The sequence below is a fragment of the Alligator sinensis genome, unplaced genomic scaffold, assembly GCF_000455745.1.
Source record: "Alligator sinensis unplaced genomic scaffold, ASM45574v1 scaffold350_1, whole genome shotgun sequence".
Lineage (NCBI taxonomy): Eukaryota > Metazoa > Chordata > Crocodylia > Alligatoridae > Alligator > Alligator sinensis.
Window position 1 is genome coordinate 29,008 of NW_005843047.1, and position 27,357 is coordinate 56,364.

A 27,357-nucleotide genomic window follows, 5' to 3' on the forward strand; every position below is an offset into this window, starting at 1 on the left:
TTCCTCTGATGGTTGTTTTGTGGCTGGGGAGCTTGTTCTTGGAGTAATTTGTTCCATTTCTTCTTTTTATGTAGGATGAATGCTGTAGAAAGTTTTTTATAGTCTCTTTGTATTAAGCTTGCTTAATAACTATTCTCCAACTATTTGGGTTGGTCTAATAAAAGATATCAAATTCACCCAAGGAACCTTGTCTGCCTATGTCCTTAGACCAACACGGCTACAACCTAAACCCCTGCTTACAGCCAGGCATTCGGAAAGGCTTTTTTTAGGTTTTACAAGTTCTGCTTTATAATGTAAATGTAGCTCTCTGCATTCTTTGGTCTGCAACTTCCCTTAACTCCATCTGCAGCACCTGTGTGTGATGATTGTCAGATCTTTGCCAACACTTCCCACCTCTAAGTCTGGTCCTACAGGTCTTAGCTCTGGGTTCACATGTGCAGGTCTTGGATCTGCACACAGAGGACTAGCTTGCCTCTCTCTCCCACTCCAGGACTGCTGTGGAATTAATCCCCTCCCTGGCTGCAGGCAAGATGGAGAGAGGGAGGAATTAACTCCATCTCTGCCTGGCTGCAGAAAAGCCATGGAGGTGAAGATGGGCTGCAGTCTGCAGGGTTTACCAGTGGGGGGTGGGGGAAAGGGGATGAAGGGAGGAATTTGCCTTAGGGGCCATGGCAGGCCAGTGCCTGGCCATGCCCCACCTCTGCTCTGGCTAGAGAGCAGGGGGGAGGAGCCAGCCCAGTTCCCTGGAGCAGAGCCCAGTCCAGAGAGCATGCCGGGATGCTGGGGGTCTCTGATTTAACTTAAACCACCAGGGGTCTGGGATAGACATTGCATAAACCAGTTTGAATTAAATCAGTTAAGTCTGATACTATATTCAACCAGGTTTATCTCAAACTGGTTTCAGCCATTTTCAGACTGGTTTATGTGCACTGAATTTCTGTTCTGTTACAGGTTTAAACCAATTTCTGATCACTTAAACCAGTTTATGTGTAAAGTGTGCCCCTAGCCTTAGCCATTGGAGTTTACATGTGTGTACTCTGTTACAGTCTCATAGGAGCTATATTGATAAATCTAGAGTTGTAACTAGCAATTTTGACACCCTGAGCAGAGATATCAGAGAGCCAGCAGGGATGGAGAGAATTGTGATTGTGCTGAGTGCCAGAGGGTCCTACCTGACTTCAGAGACTCAAAGATGCTGGCTGTTGCTACGGCAGCATGGTCTCCCTGCACTCAAGGCTGGTGTCCCATTTGACCACTCCTAGTTATGCTACTGGATAAATCCCTCTTTGCAGAGAGGGACTACTGAATAACAATTACATTAAATACCATACTTATAATAAAAATAGGGATGGAACAGACCTTGTCCTTTCTAGTGTTGCAGTATCTAAATCATATTTGCTAACCTTTCTGCTTAAGGGGGGAAAAAAACCCAGCCAAACAAAAAAACCTCTCTGTCACTGAAAACTGCAGTAAGGGAGATTTTCCCCTACCCCCCACCTAATCTATTCTAGTGCTTAACCATCCTTACAGTTGGAAAGTTTTTCCTGATGTCTAGCCTAAATCTCTCTTGCTACAATTAATTCTGTTATTACTTGTCCTATCTCCAGTAGACACGAGAGAAAATGTATAACCTTCCTCTGCTTAGATACTTGTACATATTTGAAGATTGTTATGTGTCCTTTCAGTCTTCTCTTCTCTAGACTAAACACACCTATATTTTTTCTACTTTTCCTTAGAAGTCATGAATTATAAACCTTTCATCCTTTTTTACTGCTCTCCTCTGGATTCGCTTCAGTTGTTCCACATCTTTCTTGATGTGTGGGGTACAAAACTGGATGCTGTACTCCATTTGAGGCCCCAATGGTACTGACTGAGTAGAGTAAAAACATAAATTTGCATCTCTTGCATATGAACTTCCTGTTTATGCTAGCATGGTTTTGGCTTTTACTGCAACCGTATGACAGTGATTTTTCCACTGTTCAACACTGACATGTCCTAACTTGGAGTACTGAGTCTAGTTTTGGGCACCACACTTCAGAAAAGATATGGGTAAATTGGAAAGAGTTTTACTGACAGTATTAATGACCACCATTTCCCCACTGCCAAATTTCCCAACCTGTGGGGAGCTCTATGGGCCAGGTCTGATGGCTCCACAGGCCCACAAACTAGTGGTTGAGCACTCCCAGACTACTGTATTCTCTGTGGCTGCAGGGGACAGGGCAAAAAGTAACAGTCCTAAACTTCAACAAGGGAAATTTAGGTTTGATAACTTCCTAACTGTTAGGGTGGTTAAACACTGGAACAGATTACTTAGAAAGGTTGACAAATCTCCACCCTTGAAAGTTTTTAAGAGCAGGTTAGACAAACATTTGGATGAGATGGTTTAGTCAGGGATGATCCTGCCTTGAGCAGGGTACTAAGACTAGATGATCTCCTGCAGTTCTTTCCAGCCTAGTCTTTCTACAGTTTTACAAAGCAGTACAGGCTCCAGATCCCACATGCAGTTCTTTTAGCTAAGCTCTCCCAGTCTGTTATGGGAAAACCAGGGAGCCTGGCCCTGCCTCCAGGTGTCACCATGTAGCAACTCAGTAGCTTTTCTAAATCAAAATGTTTTGACCTTTGAATTTGCTGAAAATGTGAAATTTTCTACAGCAGGAAAAAAAAGGTTTTCTATTAGATTTACTAAGGGTATTCTTCTGATAGTAGTATATGGAGAGGTGGGAGCATCCTTTAGAACTGTTTCCACTTTAAATATGCCCATGCCCTGTTTTTCTGGGTTTTTGGGTTTGTTTTTTCTCCTTTCCTCCTATGCTGCTTGTCACAACCCAGTGATTTTGGTGCCTCAGCACCATGGAATTTTCCCGCCACATGAGAGCCTCTTGCACAGCAAAAGTTTTGTTGCAACAGAAAAACCCCGGTGCAAGAGAGTTCCCGCCATTTGAATGCAAATTTGTGTCCCGCTATTGGCCAGTTCTAAATTATTCCTAAATGGCGGCTAGTAATTGGCTTGCTAGCCGTTTAAAATTTCGTGCGACTTCCGCCCAAGTCGGAGAACTTTGAGCACGCTGCAGAGTGCCTCTAAAGAGATCTGACTTGCGGCTGAGCTGATCGATAGACTGATCACCTATCGATTCTTCTCCCCGTCGCCGAGCGCAATCCTCGACGTACCCTTTCCCCGCCGGCTTAATCTGTGGACGGATTAGCTGGCCTGAGCCTTGCCAGCTGGAGCAACTGACATAGCTGTTCAGACGACCGGACCACCTGCGTCACGGGCGGCGTAAGTAAAGTTTTTGCAACCATTAAGCTTTGTCTGCCTCTCCATTCACCAGCCCACCCAATGAACGAGTAATTTCTAAATCACCTCGAGTCGGCCCTGGCCGTCCGAGACACTGCTAATCCATGAAGTCCTGCCCCTAAACCCATAATTATCTCCATTGTGTAAGGCCACCCTTACCAAAACCTAATTTAGATTTGATAGATATTTGTCTTCAGCCTCTTTCAGGTTTAGTGAGTGGAGAAAAACAGTGGAAAAAACAGGAAGCTAGCCCTTTGGCTATTTCACGAGATGACTGAATTATTTATGTTTTTGATTCTACACACTTTCTCCCCAGGTTGTATGTCTTGTATAATGGAACAATATGATTTACCTTAAATTACCCGTCTGACATGCATCATGAATCTCTGTACCATCTACTGTTTCTGTTCTCTTCTGTGGCCTTCATGAGATTTGCATAAAATGATCTTTGCATTAAATGATTCTTTGCATGTAAATGTGTTCAGACTGAGGCTCCTGAGCATATTATAATAATGTGTGTACATTCCCCTGGAATTGGTTTACTATCCAACTCAGTAAGTGAGTCTTAGTTTCTTTTCCTTTTTTTTCCTTTTTTGTAATTAGTGCTAAACTAAACCCTGTGGCAAGATCCAGATGTGCAAATTTGCAGCACAGGGGCAAAATTTACTACTGGGAAGTCCTGGTAGCAAAAAAAGCCCCTGAAAAAAGCAGTATGGAGCATGCTCTGGCAGACATGAAGGCTGGGTCCTCCTGGGAGACACTCTGGCTGGGAGTGTCTCCAGCCAGAGTGTCTCCCCTCCTCTAGGTCCTCCCCAGTTCCTTCAGCACACTGGGATCTGGGAGGAGTGGGGAAACAGCAGTTTCAGTGAAGCAGGGCACTTTGCCCTGCACCAAAGCCCATGTGCAGGGGCATGCGCAGTGGCTGGTGCTGCTACTTTTTTTTTGCCACTGCAAGCGCACGTCCCTGCATGTTGGGATGTGCCCTATCTGTATGTTTAGCTTTTATGGGTGACCTTTTATGGCACCTTTACATCTTTACTGTACTATTTTAAGGCTTTTCTCTCTCCCTCTCTTTCCCCCCCGGAGTAAAGTAGAAGAAATCTGAAACCTTATGTCTTTCACTATGAAGAATATTACTTGCAAATAGTTATATTCCATCATATGTTTTGAGATAGCGGGTGGACTAGATGACCAATGGAGGTCCCTTCCATCCCTACTTGTCTATGATTCTACATTAAGTGTGTGCACCAACATTATTACAGGAGCTTACCCATATGAAATCTGTCCCCCCACCTCCACACACACACACACACACACACACACACACACACACACACACGGGGTTGCTTCTACTCTAGTTGTAAGCAGGATACAGGATTTACAGTGAAGGCAGATGGAAATAGGGCCAGATTTTCAACTGGTATAAATTGGGACACTCTGCTCCTTAAGTGTGTAAACACCATTTTGGAGGAGCCAAGTCTTTCCTTTTGTGTGCACTCAAACTTCTCATTTGCTGACCTGGGACTGGGAAGAATAAAGAAATGAAAATTCCCCAGTCTAGAGCTGTTTTAACCAAATCTCAGAACAGTGGGACCCACATTTGCACTCACAAAGGTAAGGCAATTTTGACAAATTTGATATTCTGTATATTTTTTAAAATCACTTCTGTGTCAAAAGGCTTTGCATAGACACACATTGGGGCATATCATTCCTTGATTATGAAGTATTGGAGGTTTTGGACTGATGTAGTAACCAAGACAGCCAAATCGTACTGAATAAAAATATCTTGATGAATGCCATGAATAATGCTTTGTCATAGCAGAAGTGTTTCCTAAGCAACTTTGCCAAATATTGGAACAGTTTTGTTTTTCCTCTGGCATTTTGACAAATGAATAGCTGTGAATATGGATCTTTGGAGAACTAACTGTGCTGATCCTTTGTAACCTGCAATTCACCTGCGTAACAATATAGCTGCTTTGAGATTCCTCCCCTGTTTGGACTTCCCTGGTGGGTGAGCATGAGCTCTCACCTCATGCTACCTATTACTGCCTCCTCCAGACCCACCTCACTCACGGAAAGGAAGCCCTTTGAGTGGCACCAAACCCCAAATGTTACTCCTACATTTAGATTGAGGGAAGCAGAGCAGGGAGAACTTATTCTAGAATATACATTCCCACTGGCAGAAGCAAGGAAAGCATCTGAAGTGGGACAAATGCAGAGATGAAGTCAGGGGTTTCTGCCTAGTCCCTGGGTCCCAGTGACACTACTTGCTGAATGTTTTTATTCTCTGCTGATTGCCTTGGTTTTGTCCTAACCTCCTCCTCCTTCCCCTCCCACGGCTGCACTTTCTCCACTTTGTTTCTGTTCTCCTTTTCTTTTTATTTTCTTTCCCCTTCCTTCCCTCTGCCTCTGAAACCCCCTTGCAATAAGCTGCCTCCTCACCTCTCCTTACTTGGATAATAAACATTAAAGGAATACATTTAAAGATGTAATTAACAAGGCCTGGGACAAGCACTTGGTTGCTTTGTGTGTGTATACGTGTACGTGCATATGACTGCTTCCTCTGCTGCTTAGCTGCTTTTGTATTTTTATATTGTCAGCTCTTGATAATGGGGATTGTGTTTTCATGTATATTTGACATTTTACAGGAATTGATGCAATATGAAAGAATATATCACATACAAGTCTAGTAGAAAAATGGTTAGACCCAGCTTGTAGTGTTATTCAGGAAGGTAAATTCATATTACCATATGAGGAGGTTATCTTGACTTTGAATGGAATATTAAATGCTACATTAATATTATTAGGACATATTATTAGTACTTTAAAAGTTCAAAGAACAGGTAGAATTTAATCATCAGAGTTCTCAACATACGAATGTTTTAAATTTTTTGAATTTGTAGAAGTATCTTTTGCATACTGTTTTGTGAAAGATTTGTTCACTTCTGTGACAGTAACAGTATTTTGATCAGGCATGTATTAAATGCAAAAGTTTGAGGGTTTTATACTTTGTCTTGTCTCTCTAATTGCCAGAAAGCTAATGCGAGCTTGCTAGATCCAACATGCTAATGATTGCTTTCCAGCTCTTGGAAAGATGGAAATTATATAGTAGCTATGTCTGCACAAGATTCTGCTGCAATAGTGTAACTAAAACACACAAGACTGTTTCCTGGGCATTGCAAAACATCTTTTAACATGTCCCTGTTCTCTCAGTGCACAAACTAATAAAGACAAAGGTAAGTTTACTTTAGGAGTGTTCAAATAGCTATGAACAGCAGGGGGATGCTGGGTTATCAATATAGATAAACCACTTGGCTGTTTTCTGACACTGTAGGGCTGTTTCATGAATAATTTTCAGATGAAACATAAATATGCTTGTTGTCCAATTTTACTTCTCTTAGGCCGCATCTACACAAGTGGCAGACTTCACAGTTGTTCTGCACAGTCATTTAGCACTTACATAACCAAGTACTAAATGACTGAATGGTAACTGGTGTTACCGCACAGTAGTGTCCCCACGTTTTTTTTCTGAAGCTATTGCACAGTAGCATCGTGTCACAGTTAGTGCCTGCTAGTGCTAGTGCTACTGCACAGTAGCTTGTTGCTACTGTTCAGTAACGTCTTGTGTAGACACGGCCTTAGAGTGTTGAATTTTCAGCTTTGTTTGCATATTTCTCCAAGCAGGCTGTGTCTGGGTGAATTGCAGTGTGTTTTCTCTGACATGCCTTTATCAAATTGACTCTGATTTAAGCAGCTTGATTAAATGTAATTCTGCTAAGTCTTCAGAACGATGTGTTAATCTGCTGTATGAGATTTGATTTTACATTCCTGACAGCACATTCAGTTCCATTCTGAGCTGTTGGAAGATGGTAAAAAAAGTGGTACATACAGAACATTCTTAAATATTGTACACTTGCTTATGTATAATCTGACCAATGGGAAATGGTATACCACCAGCCACCTTATATAATTGTGTCTTTGTCTAAGACTGTTCTTCAGTATTTTAGAATAATGACCTGTAATTTATGCTTTTTCTCTTAGAGGCCCAAAGCATTGCCCCCAAAGGAAAGATGTGGGAGGCATCTGTTTACGGAATACTGAGATCTTTAACTGATATCTTTAGCACCCTCACATGAGGCCTTCCTGCATAAAGGAGCAGAATTTGAAAAGGCAGGCACTGCAACACAACCAATAACTTAGAAAAATAACCAATAAATTAGAAAAAAACCCCAAGAAATTAGAAAAATCAGAGACAACCAATAAATTAGAAAAATTGCACAAAGTGTTATGAGCTGGAACATCTGTAATCTGGAGCACGGAACAGATCAAGTAACTTGGAAAGGGTCAATGCAAAAGTCTTCTCATGTTACCAAAATGATTTCAAACTTGCTTCTCCAGGTTATAGAGGAAACAGTGCAGTCTGTAAGTGTGGTAGTCCCTGTGCTTATCTGAGTGTTGCTGCAGGGAAGGGACCTGAAGGTAAAGGATCAGTTACACTCCTGGAGGGGGTTAGGGAATCAATTTTTATAATTGAATTCTGAAGGTCAGCTTACACCTTGTTGCAGAAAATCTTTCAGGAAAAATTTCAGAGCTGGAAAGAAGGGGATTTTTTTTTTTTTAGTTTTGGCAAAGTTTCCCATCCTCCCCTCTGGGAGGAAAGATATGTTGGGACAGCAGATTTTGGAGGTTATACATATCTCGCTTCCCTCTACCTACTTAGACATCATCTGTGTAGAGAGGTGCCCAGACAGGTGTTTAATGGCTCAAACCTTTCTGTATTGGACAGTTCTGCTGGGATGACTGCTTTGTTTGCACCCCCCAATACTGTGTAGGACTAGTCGGAGAGGACACAGAGGTCATGTCCACATGACTGTGGACATGTGGTATGTGGTGCCACAGACTCATCTGTGGTGCCACACACCGGACTTGCAGGCATTCCCCACATTGCTGCCTTGTAGCACAGGGGAGGGGTGTTGACCTTGGGAGATTCTAGGATCAAAAAAACCCACACCAAAAAACAGGGTGGTGCATGTGGTGGCAGTGCGTGCCACCCAAAACTAGATCCTGGCTGACCGGAACCACACTCCAGCTGCTGTCCAGGATTCCTGCCATGGCTGCAGTCCCGAGAGGCCCACAGGAAGCCCGGGTAAGGCAGCTGGGTCAGCACGGTTGCTGGCCCTAACCTCCCCTACCCCACCCAGGGTAACCTGCCCCATATATGGCACGGGCATTCCCTGTGGACAATTAGCAGTGGCACAAGGTGTGCCACTGCTACTTGTCCCTGGGGAAACAAAAGCATATGCTCATCTGGATGCGCCCAGAGAGAGGTAACTTGCGCCCCATTGGTATGTACCATATATACCACTCTGGAAACAGGACATAAAACCTGGAAATGGTGCCACAGAAAGAGTAATCTCTTCTGTATCCTCTCCCTGCTCCAGCCTCACCTCCTAATACTTACAGCATGTACAGGAGGGGCTGGGAAAGGAGAGGAGCCATGTGTGAATGTTCCTGGGACAATCTGTCCATAAGAGTTTGCTCATCATTTGTATGAGTACTGCTGTTCACTTATTAGAATAATGTGTATGTACTACCACTAGCTATTGATGAATAGACTAGAGCCAGAAAAAGACCATTATGATAGAAGCTAGAGAAATCCTGATGGTTATAGGTTTTTTTGTTTTAATATTGCATTTTGCTTTTTAATGCACACATGCTAATGCCTTAGAGCAGTTGGAAACAAAAAAGTTCCTATAGGTGATGCACAATAAAGCTTTGAGTAATAAGGTTATTAAAATGATGCTAATAGGTTTATGCTAGCCTAACCCATCTTGAATATACATAAATCAGATGTTGGCATTGATATTGTACATTTTGTACTGTGTAATGTGTAGGGGATTAAATTCTATTGTACCTTTTAAATAGTGTTTAATAAGCTCTTGACAAGAGCAGCATGTGTTTGGGGCATCTTTATCTGTTAGGTTTAGCATCTATAACAAATGTGACTCTTGTTTGGAACAGTTAAGACTTGGAAGATTTGTTGTGTAAAGTTTTAACTTGATTTACAAGTGATATCCTTAGTTGCTTGGTAATGGATGAAGAGAACTGAAAACTGTGAAATTGGTTTAAAAATTTTTAGATACCTAGAAAATTCCTGCATATTCTGCAGTCTTTTCTTCCTCCCTTCTCTTTTTTATTGTTTCATAAACTTTTCCTTCCTTGAAATTGCTTTAACCAACTTTATGAAATTGGAAGCTTATTATTGGGCAGTGATGAAATCTACTGCCTGTGTCTATGCTTAACATTATTGTCAGCTTCTTTTCAAGCCAACTTTATACTGGATCATGGTATATACTTAGTGCACTTTTCATTGACATTTCAATAATTTTAACAGTGGGGAAACAAATATCACAAGCACCATTTCTATGCATGTTCCACAAATTACAGTGCACAGGACAAAATACAATGTGAGAGACTGCTCCCTTCATTTTGACACAAATATCCATCAACTAGTGGGAAAATCATAAAATAATGCTAAACCCCTCTAATTATGAGCCCATTGATCCCTAGAAGCCAGGACGAGAGGGTGGAATATAATGGCATTGCAGTATTCCCAGAGGGTTAGCAAATGTGGAGGGACACAGTGTGGGGCAGAGGATGATTGATCTAAAAAGGACTCCAAGCATGAGCTCATTTACTGTCTCGACTCTAATGCTATCATACAGGACAAGAGCCAGTAGCTCAGGTACCCAATTCCCTAATTGCTTAGTGTTTGCCAGATTAACAACAGTATCTTGATTTTTACCCAGAAACATAGTAAAAGCAATTGCATGTCCTGTATGCCTGATTTTTGTTCCTAGTGAGGCTGCTGCCATGTTCTACCCTGATTTGACCTTCCTAATGTCTAAGTATAAACAAGAGTCCTTGATCTCAAGATGTTGAAGGCAAGAATAAGGGTGATCCTTGCCACAAAGGAAAAAGGTTGCTTGTTAGGTATAGGTGGAAATAAGACTTGTCTTAGATACTTCCTGAGGAGCTTAGGCTCTAACAGCATGCAATTTGTGGAACCTGCAAGCAGCAAAATATGTACCCTTAATCCTTCTTACTATTACCCCCAGCATACCTGTATTAGTTTTGTCAAGGTTAAGTTTTTGCCACATAGCCCTTCATCAAGACTTAAGTACATATCAGTGATGCACAACTCAGTTGTTTGATTCTGTTGCTTCAAATATATTGAGATGGGTATTATGCCATACTGAATATCACATAGACCATGCCTCTTCACTAATTTTCCTGGCAGTTTCATACACTTAAACATACTGAACGTAAGGGGTGACAGTAGGACCTTTCTGGTATTCTACAGGGAAGAGGAATATCTCTGCTGTTGATGTTCGCAGCTTTAGAGATGCCATTAATCTAGTCTGAAAACGTTTTACACTTGATTCACAGTTTATGTAAATGAATGTTATCCATATACAATGTCATATGTACAATACAGGCCAGAAGTGTTCAGTCAAGAGTAAAGACATTTAAGGTCTTATCTTCTGCTTCGCAGTAGTCGGGAAGAGATAAAACAAGTTTAGATTTGGATAATACCTGCTGACTTTATCCCATTCTTGGGCTGAGCTCAAATTCTGCAAACATGGGTTTAAATTAAGGGAGTTATTTCCTTGGCAGCCACACAAATGAAAGTCTATGAGAGGTGGTTCAGATCGATCAATATGGCTAGGGACAGACATTCAAAAAGCCTGAGCCTGAATTCATTTAGTCTTTGCAGGTTAGTCTAACCTGGCTAGGCTGAATCATTTTGTAACTGCACAGATATCCCAGAAGTGCAGGCACAGTGCTGCAGGGGCGCAGGCTAAAAGCCGGAGGGCACTAGAGCAGCCCTCCCTTCCCTTCTACAGTGCTGAGCTGAAGGAGGGTGTGGCCAGGCCCCGGCGGGATGCTCTGATTAGGGAGGGGTTCCCCACCATTCTGACCAGCCCAGCAGGAAATTGACAGTGTTTATCACCCCTAACTCAGTGTTTGCCACCTCATTAAGAAAACAACAGAGGGGCATTACCAGCTACCTGTTGATTCTGCCTTTGTCCTGTCTGACACAGCATGGACCGTAGCCAGCATGTGGTCTACTACCTAATGTTGAGAGGTGTCTGTGTAAGGCAGAGGGGATGGGGGAATAATACCTGCTTAGCGGGCAGTGGGAAGGGGAGGGCTGGGGGAAGCCAGGCAGATGCCTGCAGTCTCTGCTGAGCTCCAGCCAGGGAGCAGAGGGGCAGGGCCAGCTCTACTGTGGAGCAGAGAGCCCAGCCCAGAGAGCATGCCAGGATGCTGGGGAACTCTGATTTAACTTAAACCAGCAAGGGGTCTGGGACACACATTTCATAAACCAGTTTGAGACAAATTAGTTAAGTCTGCTACTACATTCAACCAGGTTTATCTCAAACCAGTTTCGGCCATTTTAAAACTGATTTATGTGCACTGAACATCTGTTTTGTTACAGGTTTAAACTAGTTTCTGATCACTTAAATGGGTTTGTAAGTAATGTCTGTCCCTAGCCTATAAAACCATGCTGGCACTCAGCAGACTGAACAGCAAGGTACAGAACTCAGAGGACCAGCGTGACTTTCATGTGTGTCATGCCACATAGGGATGTCTTGATCTAGTTTGGGGGTGTGGCCTATACTCTTAATTCATACGTATCCTATTTTATGCTAAAAACACAAAGCCAAGTGCTCAAAATGCCAGAATTAAGGTTATCTATGCAATTTTAGGTTTGCCCCATATGCTTATGCAATATGCATTATACTGTAGCTTTTAATTACATGAGCAGAGAGGGGTAGCTAGCAGTATTAGTCTGAAGTTAGGCAGAAGGCAAAGTACTGAAGTTAGGCACCTTATAGACTAACTGAATCTGAGATTCATAGCAGAAGCTTTCATAAACAGGGGACTTATTTCATCAGATGCTGACAGCTTGCCTGACTGCAGAAATGCCTTTCTCTTGGATTTTTTAGAGCTTTTTGGCAGTTTATGGGAATTCTACCAACGTTGTCATGCAGGGTTCTGTCCTCCTGTTTGCATTTATTCCCAGGTATTATAAAAGGAGTAGTCATGAGCAACGAAAGTGTGTTTTCATGTGAATGAAAGAATAATAGAAACAGTAAGATGAGAGATTTTTTTTCTATTGTGTTTAAACTCTAAATCTGTATTTTTCTGTGTGTTTTATCTTTGGGTATTGGTAGGGGGGTAGAGCAGGAAAAGATGAATGATTGTGTGTCAAAGTTGTATTTGTGTTACATGATAGATGAAGAGAATTTTTGGTGGCTCCATTTGGCTAGAAGGTCTATGTCTGATCTATTCTCCAGCAGATGGAAAATAGCACTAGTCTTTTGAATAGTCTTTTGAATATCAGAGCACTGAAATTATTTCCTGGTGGTATTATTCTGAGACACCCATTTCTTTCCAAGTGATAGGTGATGTTGCTGTTATGCATGAGATAGCTGATTTCCCCCTGCTGTACTGAACATGTGCGCCAGGTTTTCTTAGCTATGTTAAACTGATCTGCTTTCCATGCCTTCCTCATAAGCAATAGGAGCTGAAGGGAAAATAAAAAGATATGCAGGACATTATGAATGCAAAGATACAAAGATGGAGAAATACATGTCTGGTTTTTTAAAATTTAATGTAACATGTTAACCAAGTACTGGGATTTTGGCTTTTTGTGTAACACTTCAATATGTACAGGAAGTGAAAGGATTAAAATTAATACTGCCTTACCTAAACCACCAGGCTCCTTCCGAGCCAGTTTTAGTAATTTCTTTCTTAATCCCTACTTCAAATGTCCCTTCACTTCCTCTCTGTTTACAGTATTACATTGAGTAAACGTGTCCATTCATTGCCTGTCATGATTTCATTTTTTACCACACAACACAGTAAATGGGCCTTGGAGTGAAACTGCATCCAAACCTTTCTCATGTCTCTGGGGCTGAGGCATAGCAGAGAAAAATATGCTGAGGGAGCCACGTTCAATTTTCTGCTATCACACACAGTTTATGTTGTGAGTTTAAGGCACTGCTTGCATTGAGAGAGGGTGAGGAGGGACCTTGGAGATCGGGTTCAGTGAGTATTCCTCTGCTGCTGTGAGGGAGCCTGCAGTATCATGGGCACTTGCTAACCTTCTCCAGTTCACAGCATGCGCTAGCTCTTGCACCAGCTCTGCCAGTGTAATGACCGTAGTTCTGCCCTTGTACTGTGCTTGCATCACCAATGGGCTGCACTGGGGGAGAGCTTCTGCTCACCAGTTGGCAGTTGTTTGGGCTTTTCCCCTAGTCTTGCTTATGGCTGGAGTGGCTTGCAGTCTGGCTAGTAACTTTCTAAAATCTAGATGCTTGGTGGATCAATAAAAAAATAAGTTATTACATTAAAAAAACATGTATTACAGTCAGTGCATAGTTGACTCACGTCACAATTTGCTCTCTGCTTTCTTCTTGCTTCTTAGAAGGGAGTAATAGGCATTGGCCCTCTTCTTGATGCAGAGGCCTTCTGTATATCAGCTCATCTGTGATGGTCATTTGAAGCACCACCCAATTCCCATCCAAAGCTGTAGTAGGATGAAATACCAGCTACATTGTCTGCCCACTCTCCACACATTGACTTGCAATGTGGGTAGCTCATGTAGGGTACTAAAGAGTAGCTTTATAAGTCCTTGTGCCTCTTGGTCGTGTGCTAAGGGTCAGTTTTTCCCATGATGCTTTTCATTTACAAATCTGCTACGCCTTGCAACAAAACCTTATTTAGCTTTATTAGTCAATTCTGTTTCACAGCTGGGTTGGTTTTTTTTTAGTGGATAAGCTCCTTTCAGGAGAGGTTGTCAGACATCATATAATTTACTCACACTCCAGATGAGTTTTTTGGATTGAGTTTAACCAACATTTGCAAAGGTATGGGTTGCCTTGTCACTTGGAAATTCACTGTGGCTCAACATCAGAATATGAACGTCTGTGTATCATCACACAGAGGACAGCTTCCATTCCACATCACCATTTAGTGCTTCCCTGCAGAATCCCCTATTTTTACCTTCTTGGGTAAGGATTTGGGGTATCACTCTCTTCTTTGTTTGTTTTTCCTTTATTATATTTATTTATTTACTGAGAAATAGAGCAGTACTTGAAATTATACACTTCAGTATTGGTGGTTCTAAATGCCAAACGTCAAGAACCTGTTACTAGGAAGCTAGAGGATCAGTGGTGTTACACTATGAATCAGTATTAAAATAAAGATTTCTAGCTGCCTATTTTTACTATTGTCTTAGTTTAATGTCAATATTGGCCAGTCATATTTTGTTTCAGTAATAACCTGGGCTTTTGTAATCTCTGTTTTCTAGCAGTATGATTCCTATTAGAAATGTATGTAACTATGTATGTGATTGGTATATTCTGTTGCATTCGTGTCTTGGTTTTATTGTTTATTTTGGTAATCTTTCTGTCTTGCCTACTGTTATTTTTGCTGTTAGTCACAGTCATATGAGATTTTTTGGGATGGCATTCAATTTGAGGTTTGTAAACAACAAAGGTTCTACTTTAATCTTTAAAAATTATTTGATTAATTGTTGTAGCTGTGCTATAAGAGCAGCAGAGGAAGTGCTTTATAATTGCCTACTTTACCTGTAAAATTTATTCCATTATTTGCAGGTCTATGCAACTGCCTTCCTTAGGGGTGATGAGACATTCAGTAAACTAGTAGGAGCCAGAGACAGGCCTTTGCTGTGCAACACCTTCCATAAGAAACAGAAGGGAACCAAACTGCAGACCATTTTAGGGTATAAAACTCCCTTGTTCCTCCTTTCCCAAAATGCTAATTAGAGGCACAGATTACTATTATTACTGTTGTTATTAATAGTAATAATAATAATAATGTTATTAATATTAAAAATTGGCCTGCTGTTGGGATTGGTTGAGTGGAGTATGAGAATAATAACTAGACTAATTAAGTTCCTTAGTATTTGCTGTAATGTTGGGAAGAGGGAGAGATCTCAGGTCTGTTGGTAAATCGCCACTAAGGTTGATATGACTTTGCAAGGCACTTGGATCCAACACTAATGGGTTTGGTTAAAAATAAAGCTGAATAATAAAACAGAAAAGAGAAAATGTTAAAAATCATGTTAGTTGCCTTTTGTTGTTCATCTTCTCCAGAGCATTAGCTTTGGTAGATGCTGGCCACCTATTAGCAAATTTAATATGGCGTATGTTATAAAGTAGGAGAAGAAGAACTTTTTTTTATAAACAGGATACTTTTCAGCATTACAGTAGAAGAACAGTTGCTTTGACCTTGACACAATGTGCAAGACCAGTATTGTAGTGACTGAGAATGTAGCTTAGCAACAACTGTGTAGTATTCTTGCACTGGGGTATTTTTAGAATAAGGGGACACCTTGGACTAATAAATACAAGTAGTAATACTTATTAGGACTGTGCGAAGCTTCCATCTCTGATTTGATTCAGTGGAGATTTGGGCTGATTCGGCAGCCAAATCTCCAAATCCAAATCGAATCAGGAGACCCTTTACTTTCTCCAAATCAAATCAGAACCCTCCAAATAGATTCAGAGAGATTCGATTATTTGGACATAGACACAGCTTTAAATGTTTTTTCTCCATACCTCAAGGTACCAGGCAGCTCGTGAATGCTGAGATGGTGGGGCAGATGGAGCATCCCACAGGAGCGCTGGGGGCGGGGGGGGGCACACCTGGTACCTTGAGGTATGTAGAAAAAATATTTAAAGGTGTGTCTATGGCCGAATCGCTGATTCTCCAAATCAGCATCGAATCTTCAGATTTGGATTCAGCCAAATTGAATTGGGACAGTGATCCAAATCAACTAACTGAATCACTGTCCCCTGATTCAGGCTGAATCTGAATCCAAACTGAGTACGTCCCGTTTCGCACACCCCATTTTGCAATACTTATGAGAAAATTCTCTCCTTTGGGTGTGAAAAGTTGAACTGTACTTTAGACTTATATCGAAAGAAAAATGCTGTATGAGTATATCCTCTTAAAGTCTAAAAAAGTGCATTGTCTGATATTATGCCCAAATGCTCAAGTTGCTTTAAAATTGTGATTCAACTCTGAATATTTGATGGTGTAAAAATGGCCCCTTCCTTGCCAATCTGGTCTTTTAGTACAATGAGTCATTTCTGGGTTTTTTGGGAATCTGCTTTTTAATTTTTCAGTAACTCTTCAGGGCCAAAAAGCTAAGCCTTGTGTATGAGAGAAAGTTGCACTAATGTAATGAAATTAGTTTAGCAAATGATTTAATTAAAACTGGTGCAGTCCCTTGTGTGGACACTTTTAACTTCTAATTAATCAGTGTAAGATAACTTCCATAGAAGGGGGCTACATGAATGTAGCTAAATCAGTTTCTGAACCAATTTATTTAAATTGGTACAACTTTCTCACCTAGGAAAGGACTTAGATTATTTTACTTTAGGTACCTAATAAGCAGCATTGCTTATTAGGCTCCACACAGGTACCCTAGGAAGGCGGTGAGATTTCACAGGTGTCACTGAAAGCACAGTTTGAAGACAATGTGGATGTCTGGTTCTGAGCTAGCCTAAATTGTCTTCCAGGAAGACCAAGTTTTATTTTGGCTTGTGGAGTCCATATCACTGCAAAAGCAAGATAATTAAAGTCAGACTGATCAGCCTTACTTATTTATCCAAGATGCAAAATCAAAAAAATAAGTAAAAAAAAGAAAGTGAGAAGGGGAATCTACTTTTCATTTTTTTTCATTTGATCCTTTAATGCTCCAGCATGCAGCTAATAGCACATAATAGGATATGTTGTTTACTAAAAATACCTTTTCTCTGAGTGGCCTTCTAAATTGAAAAAACTATGAGAACATAAATAATTATTTTGCTTTTTCCCCTGCTGTGCCATTATTAATTGGATTCACATGCTTGGAATTGTGATTTTTTTCCCCTTCTCCTTTTTAGGCTAGGAGAAGATATCCATCAATAGTATAGATCCCTTCAGCATCAGAGCCTACAGAGACTGCAAGGTAATTATTTATATAACTGTTTTTTGTTTTTTCTGGAGGTCAGACTGGGCTTAGTGCAGTCTTACATATAGACACCTATAATTTGTTGAGGCACCAGTTCTGAGTGATTAAATTGGAAAGCGACATTACATATAGCTTTTATAGAAGTTGTTACTGCTAGCTTATAATTCTTGATGTTGTATGTAAAACAGAGATTTTAGTCTACATTAAAAAACATTTTTAAATGATATATTTGCAAACAGTTTTGCTTTTATTTTATTTGTATTTTATTAAAAAAATGAAAACTAGTAGGAGATTACTCCTGCTTTTCCCTTATTTGAATAATTGCAATTATATTAGTAAGTGATAAGGGTTTGGGATTTTAGGTGTTTAATTAGAAAGTCTTCCCTTTCCCTCAGCTTTCAAGTCACTTCCATGAGTTATCTAACATATATTTATAAAACTGGACCACTAGTGTATGATATTCTGTGAACGGCGTAGCTTCAGTCCACTGACAGTGTTTTGTCTTGGCTAATGACTGTTTTTCTCATCTGTTGTTTCTTTTCCAATCCACAGATTAAAATAAATTAAGTCTCATTTTCTTATTTTTCCAGGCTCCAAATAATAAAGATTTTGCATTTATTTAATCTATTTGAAAGTATGTCCATCTAGACTTCTGCATACATGATCAGCAATTATATTGATTAAACATATGCCCTGGAAGATGCATCCAAAATGCAAAGCCCTATGCAGGATTGTGTTGTAGTTGAGACACTAGCCTAGACTTAAAGAAAATTTGGTTTGGTGCCCAGTTCTGCTACCAACCTCTCAAGTGCCTTGGGCATATGGTCTGTAAATTGTATCAACACTTTTTTTGCACGGAGACTACAGCTTTCAATAGGAGAAATTTTAAACCAAATATTGTGGATGATGCTGACACTGCTTCTAGGGAGTGTCCACTTATCCGTAATGTTTGTATACTGGCATCATAGCTAGGTTTGAGCAGGGATAATAGATATATCTTTTAAAAGCCTAAAGTGATTGGTATGTCAGCTAATTAACATTTACTAATAGTTAGCATGCAGTTATACAAACAGTGGAAGCAAGGGGCTATCGCCAAGGAGGACTACACCTCTGTTGGCGTGATTGCAGGGAGGCTGTTGGGAAGGCCAAGGCAGAGATGGACCTAGGGCACCACCCGGGGTTACTAGGAATAATGGCCACAAATTGTTAGAGAGAAGGTTTAGGCTGGACATCAGGAGACACTACTTTACAGTTAGGGCTGCCAACCTCTGCCATGGACTCCCAAGTGAGGTGGTACTCTCTCCTACCTTTGGGGTCTTCAAGAGGAGGCTGGACAGATATTTGACTGAGGTGATACAATCCCGGCACCCATTCCTGCCCAGGGCAGGGGGTCGGACCTGATAATCTGTTTAGGTCCCTTCCGACCCTAAGCACTATGATACTATGATACTTTATTACAGCAGTTTTCATTTTCTTGTACAGGTAGATAGTGAAATATGTCAGATGATACTAAGTGTTAGAATATATGGATGTAACAGGGATTTAATTTCAGATGCTGTACCACAGTGAAATAGTTAAAGCTGGTTGGCAGGCCAACCCTCAGCCTCTTGTTCATGCTCCTGAGCAAGGAACAGGACTTGGCATGTACACTTCAGTGCTGTGTTGGTAGGCTGCTATGCTTCCCCCTGCTGTGATTTTAGACTGAATTGAAACATGGTTTCTTTTTGGTTCTGGGAAAAGGGACAGTTGCATTTTATTTGGCTTAGACACCAACAAACACACCTACAATCAGAGTTTAAGTTATTCTTTCCTCTACAACACTGGCATGTTATTTTTATCTAATGGAGCATATCCAATTGCTATTGGAAGCTATGCTAATGCATACCGTTTAACTACTCAACTGAGTGGTCTACCATATACTGTTCCTCAAGTAGCTCCATTAGAGAAACCTAGCTATAGATAGTGCCTTCAGTTTTTTTTCTAAATGCAGTAGTTAAATATAGGCAGACAAGGTTCTTTGTCTAAATGTGATATCTTTTATTAGACCAGCTAAATAGTTGGAAAAATTGTTCTTTGTAATCTTTTTGGTACAAACCCCCTTCTTCAGGTATAGGGAGGGGCTGTTGTCTTGTGTTCTGGATGGAATAGATGCAAGCCAGTATGCAAAATACAGGTCTGTGAATGGGCAAATGCGTGGCAGTGAGGATCAGAGGCCATGGGAGACAATAGATGCGAGCCAGGTGCAGGGGGAGGAGGAATGTTGACCTGGTGACAGAATATAGCTGGTAAAATGCAGACAGGTTACCTGGGGTTATTGGATGGCAGGCAGGTTATAATGTGCCATAAATCCAATGTCTATATTTAATCCATGATTTTTGGTATCCAGTAGATTGACGAAGTGAAGTTCGTAGGTTCATCTATGAAAGGTGTTTTGTAAATTTCCTTTGAGGGTTAGAACTGAGAGATTAGGGAGAGTGGTTGCCTTATAAGAAGTGTGTACCCACAGGTAATTGGGCATATTTCTTTGATAGATTTTTGATGCGCATTTATTCTGGCGCACAGTTGTTGTTGGGTTTCTCCTACATATTTTCCATCAGGGCATTTAGTGCACTGGATGAGAGAGATTACATTTATGGAGGTGCAGGTGTAAGATCCAGTGGTAGTGATGATTCTTTTGTGGGGTGTAGTTATTGTGGGAGTGGTGGAGATATGTTGGCAGGTTTTACATTTCTTGTCATGGCATGGTCTGGATCCATTCGGTGTTTTGGGCCATAGGAAGATTTTCTTTTTGTACTGCAGCAATTCTTCACGTGGTATCCCAGTGGCTGTTTCAAAAGTGCAATCTATCTCTTTGGAGGAGTGTCGTTGTTGAGCGAAAGTCTTTTTGAGATTTGTGAGGTGATGATTGCAGGTGTTCTCTGTGCAAATTTGGTGATATCGAAAGGCTTGGCTGTATATTACAGCTTTCTTGGTATGTTTAGGGTGATTGCTAGTTCTGTACAGATATGTATATTGGTCCGTGGGTTTTTTGTATATTGATCATGGTGTCTGAAAAGGAAATGTTGGTGCTGGAGTATTCTGATGGAGGGTTGATGATTATTGAATTTGTGTTGGAAATCAATCAGAGTTTGAAGGTTTTTTGCTCCAAATGATGAAAATGTCATCTATATATCTTAAGTATAGCACAAGTTTGATGGTGTGGTTCTTGAGGAATTCTTTTTTCAGGTGGCCCATAAAAAGATTGGCATATTGTGGGACCATTTTGGTGCCCATAGCTTTGCCCATGGTCTGGAGGAAGTGTTAGTTATTGAAGGTAAAATTGTTGTGTGTGAGGATGATGTGTATACATTTAGTAATGTCTTTCGGTCTGTACTCTTGAGTTGTAAACTTGCCTTTGTAGATATGTAAGACAGGCTTGGATGCCATCCTGTTGTGGGATGTTGGTATATAAGCTGGTGACACCCACAGTGGCTAGCAGGGTGTTGATGGGAAGGTGGCTTGTGTTTTCAAGTTTTCATAGATAGTCTGTTGTGTCTTGTACAAAACTTGCTCTTTGGGTGACGAGAGGTTTTAGGATGGATTCAGCCAAACCTGATATTACCTCAGTTAGGGTTCTATGGTTGGATATTATAGGTCTGCCTGGGTTCCCTTGTTTGTGGATTTTAGGGAGCATGTAAAAAGTCTCTGGGTTGGGTAGTGAGGGGGATCAAGTTCTATAGTTTTTCTTGTAGTTCAGATGGAAATGATTTGATAGTGGTTTGGAGTTTTAAGGTGAAAAGGGGAGTTGGATCTAGTTAAATATAAGCATCCGTTTAACTCAGCACCATTTTCTAGATCAGTAGTTCTCAACCTTTTCAGGGTTATGGCAGTCCTCCCCCACTGCTTTGAATGTGCCAGCAGCCCCAGTTGAGAGCCACTGTTGCATTCAACTTACCTCAGTGGTTGTCAACTGGGTGCCACTGCCACTGTAGCCAGGTAAAACTGTCCTGAGGGCCTGCTATACAACCAGATTGGGAAGGGCTGTGGCATGTGCTTGCTATTCTGTTTCATTAGGATTCTTTGCTAATCCTAAAGCAGGCTGGAGAGGAGGCCTGTACTTCCATCCTTCCCAGAAGAGCTGCAACACCAACAGGCTCTTCTGCCTGCTTTAGGGTTTAGACCCAAATAGAAATGTACTTCCCTCTGTCCTGATGTAGAAGTAGTGACTACTTATGTGACTAATGGAGACTGAAGGATGTAGTTTAGTTATGTTGTTTTGACAAAAGGATAAACACTGATTGTAAAGGTATTGCATTTACAGGCCATTGGGGCAGGGGAGGCAGGGCTCTACTGTTTCTTTAACTTCCACATAAGAAGGAGGTGATGTGGTCAGCACCATGCTCTGACCACTTGTCTTCCCAGGTAGCTTCTGGTACCCATTGGATGGGAGGCTAGATGGGTCTAAGAGCCATGCCAGAAGTGTAAATAATGAGTGGAGACCCACTGCCCTCAAACCCAGCTCCTCCCATTCTGTTGCCAGTCACCTTACTAACTGAGCTGTGGGGCTCCTAAGTGCTGACTGTGCAAACTGGAAAAGAATAATTTGGGATGAGGCTGTGTGACTTCTTGTGTAAAGCTTTGTCTGTCAGTTCTGGGGCCAGAAGGCAAGCAGGTTGCTTTTGTAGATGTCAGTTCAGTTCATGATATATAGGAGATGACATAATTCAATCACTAAGAGCTTGCAGTTCCTACAGAGAAGAGTTTCAGGACTTAGCTGGTATCTGAACTGAACTATTTTCACCCTCAAATAGAGTTGCTCTGTATGTTTGGCTTTAGATCATGAAGAAAGCAGAATGAGGAAGTTTTCACTGTAGCTGCTTGATTTTGCTTGCTGTTTAAAGCAGGAATGCCCAATTTTAATCAGTGGCAATCAGATATTATTTGGAAATATAATTATTCATTGGAAATGGCATGCATACATTTGACATATGTATATAACCAAACAGCAAGGCTTGAAATTTGCCCCTTACCTGGTCCTTGACTATCTAATTATGCTGTTTTAACATTAATTCCAAAACACAAGGGAAAGGAAAGGGGGACATCTGGCAGCAATTTTCAAATACTATATACAAGAGGACTTTCTAAAAAATTGGTTTTCAGTCTTTAATTTTGATTTCTCTGGATGGGATTGAGATCCCTTCCATTTAGGACTAGCCATCTCCTCTTTGGCTCTTGATATCGTATTTCAAGTGCTTACTTGGCTGCCCTTTGAACTCTGGGTCACTCTACAGCTTAAGTTGATATCTTGGAAAACAACTGTCCTTTTGTCACTTCAAAAGTCAGGCCATTAGAGTTTTATAGCTGTCTCTACTCATTAGGGTACAGAAAGATGAAGCTGACTTCTTCTTAGGCAGAATTAAAAGTAATCAGTTGCAGGAACTACAATTTTTTCATGAAGTGAAGAAGTAAGCCCTCTGCTCCCCTCTCCAAGGCTTGTCCAAATCAAATTTTGCAGTTCAGAAGATAACTTCCTCCCCCTCCCCAGCCCCGGTAGTGTGCTCTGTATTATAAGATCACTTTTTAAAATTCAATTTTCATATCCAATGAGATCATGTTCTCTAACTTGTGTTGTACCACTGGGCTAAAACTAGGTTGCTGGGAGGCTTTCTCATTTCACTATATGTCTATAATGTGCAAAAATCTCAGCTTTAGTACATTTTTTTTTTTTTGCAGGGTCACTGTTTGAGTAAACTTCACTGAATGAATTTTGGGATTTGAGTAAAGACCTGCTGATCTAGACCAGGGATTGGCAACATGCAGTCCATGGGCCAAATATGGCCCACAGAGGTGGGCTTCCAGCTGTGTCCATCCTGCTGTCCTTCTCCTTGTCTCTTTCTCCCCACCTCCCCTCAGCTGCAGCTTCCAGCCAGTGGGGAACTACACTGGGGCTGGACGGCTTCCAGCTCTGCTCAAGCTGCAAACAGAAAGTGGGGAGGGAGGCAGGTGCAGAGAGAAGTGGCAGCAGTGCAGATGCAGCTTCCAGCTGCTCAGCCCTGGCTCAGTTCCCCGCCAGCTGTAAGCTATGTCTGTGTTGCAGCCAGAGAACAGGGGTTATGGAGAGAAGTGGCGGCAGCACAAGCACTGCTCCCAGCTGCTTGGCCTTGGCTTGGGTACAGGGAGAGCTCCCTGCTGCTGACACACCACCAAAGCCCTCCTTCCCCCTCCTCATCACCTTCCCCCCAGCCTGTATTATTTCAGCCCGTGGTTTATAAGGGTTACCTAGACGATAGGTTTGATGCTTATGCTGAAAATCCTAACAGTATATGAACCCACAAATGACAGCACTCATAAGTTTGCACACACTTTCATTGTCAAAATTAACATCTTATTATAAAAGATGTTATGAAAAGCAAGGAGTTTGGTCTAATTGCAGAAGAGCTCTAAACACTCTCAGGCTTGTAAACACTCTCTGCTTGCTTTCAGCTTGACAGCAGAACCCAAAGTATAAAGTGTGCTATAAGTACAAACAAAGCATGAAAGTCCAAATCCAAAAGGCTCATGATTTACCAGATAGTTCATTGGGCTGGGCCCCAGCAGAGTCAGCAGCATTGCAAGGCATGATGACTTCACAGCTCAGCACTGCTCAGTATGTGTGTTTACTCCAGATATCACCTTCCCCCTGCCCACAAAGGATCCATGTACTACTTAGCCCCCGAAAAATGACTGGAACTGGGTATTCTTGTCATGAGTCCTGGGATCCTACAAAACTTTATATGCAGATAAGGTGCGGGGCATCCTGGTTTGGCATCATCTCATGCAGGGCAGGGCCACACTAATAATGTATGACAGGCTGAGAGTGGGACTGACAGAGGGATTCTGGGTGAATAGTTTAGGACCCTGGTTAGTGATATTTGCGAAAAATTTAAGACTGGTAAAGAAACACGAATAACTGGAAATGGGAAAGAGATGCAACTCAGCTGTGGAAATGAAGAAGTAAAAATGTATGCAATGTAGTGGCTCACCATGACTTGGAAAAAATTAGTGCTGAGGGGCATTGCACTTGGTGGACACAACCATGCATCTTATTTAGGTTGGCTACACTAAACTTTTCTCCGTATGGTTGCCCCATATGGGCCACATGTTTTATAGTCATGCTCAGTATTGGCTGCATTTAATCAACTTCATAGTTGGCTTCCATTGCTAAGCCATTGCTAATTTAATGTTAGACATTGTATTTAATGAAGCTTCCTTGTATCTGATTATAAGATGACAGGCTTTTTTCTATGTTGATTGGAGGACCAAAGCAGCAGGTAGTAAATGTAGACCATGAAGCACTGGTACAACATGTGTGGTGAGCTGTACTATGTAGGAAGTGGTCTACCATATTCTGTCTGTTAATAAAGTTCACACATGGCTTCAAGCATAGCACATCACAGTACTCAATACTAACACTTAAGGGATAAAATTATGAGGTTTATACCTTTTGCACTAGTCAACCAGATGCAAACAAGAGAGCCATCTTGACAACTGCTGAAATCTGATCATTCATCAATATTTGGGAATCTAACCAAGCTCCTGAGCTGTGTTTAAAAACAAAACAAACAACCCCCCAGAAAACAGATAGAGGAATGACACCGTAACAAGAGAAGATCATACTCTCTGCATGTCTCTCAAAACAGCCTATGTGTACAAGTACACGAGTACATGTGCACACACAAGTATGTACTGCATCAGTATTGAAAACTTACTGTGTTTACCCACATCCAAGGCAACGGTGAATTTAAGATGAACCCCCCCAATAATTAGATTCTATACATGGAAAATGTATAATGTTGTTATAATTTATAGACTCTAATTACTGGAGGGCCGTTTTAAATTCATCCTCCCCCACTGCTGTGGTGGAAAAACAGCAACACGGGAGCAGGCAGTCTGACCATTGCTCCTTGTCCCTTAACATCTTGCCCTCTGCTGCCTGCCTTCTCCCCCATGCCTACCCGCATGCAGTACCTGTACCCTCTCCCACTTCCCCCCACACTTGTGCCCCCCACCAGCTGCCCAGGGTTCTGGTCCAAACCCTCCCAGCCATGGGGCAGTGGTTGTGGGAATGGCAGCTCCAGCCCTGGAATTGGAGTCAGAGCCAGGGCTGGGGCTAGAGCTATCACTACCACTGCTCCCTGGCTGGGCAGGTGCAGTCTACAGCTCCAGGCAGGTTTCTGTTTCTGCTGCTACTCTGGCCCCAGTCCCAGCCCAGCTGCAGGGAGTGTGTGGGCATGCATATACATGTTTGCATGTGTGGCCCTCAGCAGCTCAATATAACTTGATAAGTGGCCCTCCAGCCCAAAGAATTGTCCACCCCTGAGCTAGAGCATTAGATTAGAATTGTGGATTCTGGCCCAGTCTCCAAGAATTACTTCTTTTTTTTTCATCAATGACAACCCAGTGTTAGTTAGTCCTAAGAGCAGGGACTTGAGCCCAGGTTTTTCTCCCCCAGTAAGAGGTTATTATAGCTTAGTGATTACACTAAATCTGCTGTCAATTCCTTGTTATCTGTTAAACTATCACAGGGAATTGGGAAGTAATCTGTCTTGAGGGATCTGTCTGAGAGGAGAAGACAGCACACATGGGAGCTTCTCTGACTCTGAAGTCTACTGGTGGGGCATATAGTAACTCAAAGCAGGGGTACCAAAATAGGCAGCTCTTACATCTCACTTTATACTTCCTTCCTGCCTTCACCTTTCTCGTCCTCGTATTTGCTATTTTGAGTTGCAGTTATGGGAACATTAAGATGAAGTGAATTTTCTACTTGAGTCAGGCTGAGATTTCTGGTCATTCTTATCTCTTCTGGAAATGAGCAGCAGAGCTTTGGCTCTGTTTCCAAGAAAGCCCTGCCTCCCACTCTCACAAGCTTCATGCTTAAGGTTGACAGCTTTAGCATTGGCAAGGGAAATTGTCAGTCAGAAGAGGCAATCTATGTAGTATTTTGGTCAGTTCTATAGAGAGGCTTAATATTGAGCATGAGACTTTGGAATTGACCTGGAATTCTTTGGGGAACCAGTACTGTGAGCAGAGAAGTAGAGTGATGTATTGGCAGTAGTACATGTTGCAGGGGCTGGATGCTGCATTCTGAACTAGCCGGAGCTTATCTCATGTTGGAGTATTTATGCATAGGTATAATAAATGAGAAGGAGCAGTCAACTCTGGAGCTCTTGAAGACAGATCACTGTGGGCAGGTCCACGTTTGATAACACAGAGCAAATAACTTTTCTCTGAAGCAGTTAATTAAAATTCCACCCTTTCCTTGGCAGTTGTAATATAAATAATTTTTTTAAATTCAACAAAATTCAAGGTCGTGTATGTTATTTTATTATGGACCTATTGTAAAAAGGTAGAGAGAGCAAAGGATTTATATAGTGGATTTGCAATGACAAACTACTACAGTGAATGTTAGCACCCAACAGTTGTGTTGACTGTGAAAATAGGCTTACATTGCAAGAACGTCCAGGGCAATTCAGGGCTGCATGAATGATTAATTAACACTGCTTTTGTTTCACTTTTGATCCTAGGCCTCTCAGGAAAAAAACCCACAATTTTGGAATAAGCTGTTTTAAAAAAATAAATAAAAATTAAGCCAATTGTAATAAGTCAGCTTTATTGTGCAGATGTGCACTGAAATAAATCCAGGAACAGTGGAAAGATCATTTGCTATCACCTTCTCTGTAATGTGAATATTAGAAATCTGTAGATGAATAATCACTGACTACTTTGCAATCAGTGCATCTATTCACATTTTAAAAAGGATAACATTACTACTCTTGCAAATAGGACATACATTGGAAAAGTGATAGGGCCCCTTGATAACCCTTCCTAAGCTTTATTTAGAGTGGGGGGTTTTTTGCTGTTAAAATTGCTTTATATATTTGAGACAGACTCCAACCCAGTGACTTCCTAACATGTGCAAGGCACATATTGATTTTTTTCTAAGATCAGTGTTTCCCTTGGGCATCATATTATTTATTCATAAAGCAGG

General features: G+C 41.4%; 1 protein-coding gene across 7 annotated transcripts in view; it reads left to right on the forward strand.

The window, feature by feature from the left end:
- Positions 1-27,357, forward strand: part of PAG1 (phosphoprotein membrane anchor with glycosphingolipid microdomains 1) — a 186,628-nt gene that overhangs the window by 26,597 nt on the left and 132,674 nt on the right. For 3 of the 7 annotated variants that reach the window (XM_014526437.2, XM_025193422.1, XM_025193426.1), the window contains exon 2: positions 17,284-17,348. The exons of 3 other annotated variants lie outside the window; for them this stretch is intronic. The gene's annotated coding sequence lies outside the window, so the exon portion shown is untranslated. Of the gene's footprint in view, positions 1-14,985; positions 15,114-17,283; positions 17,349-27,357 lie in introns of all 7 variants that reach the window. One more of the 7 variants, XM_025193421.1, reaches the window with a different exon arrangement.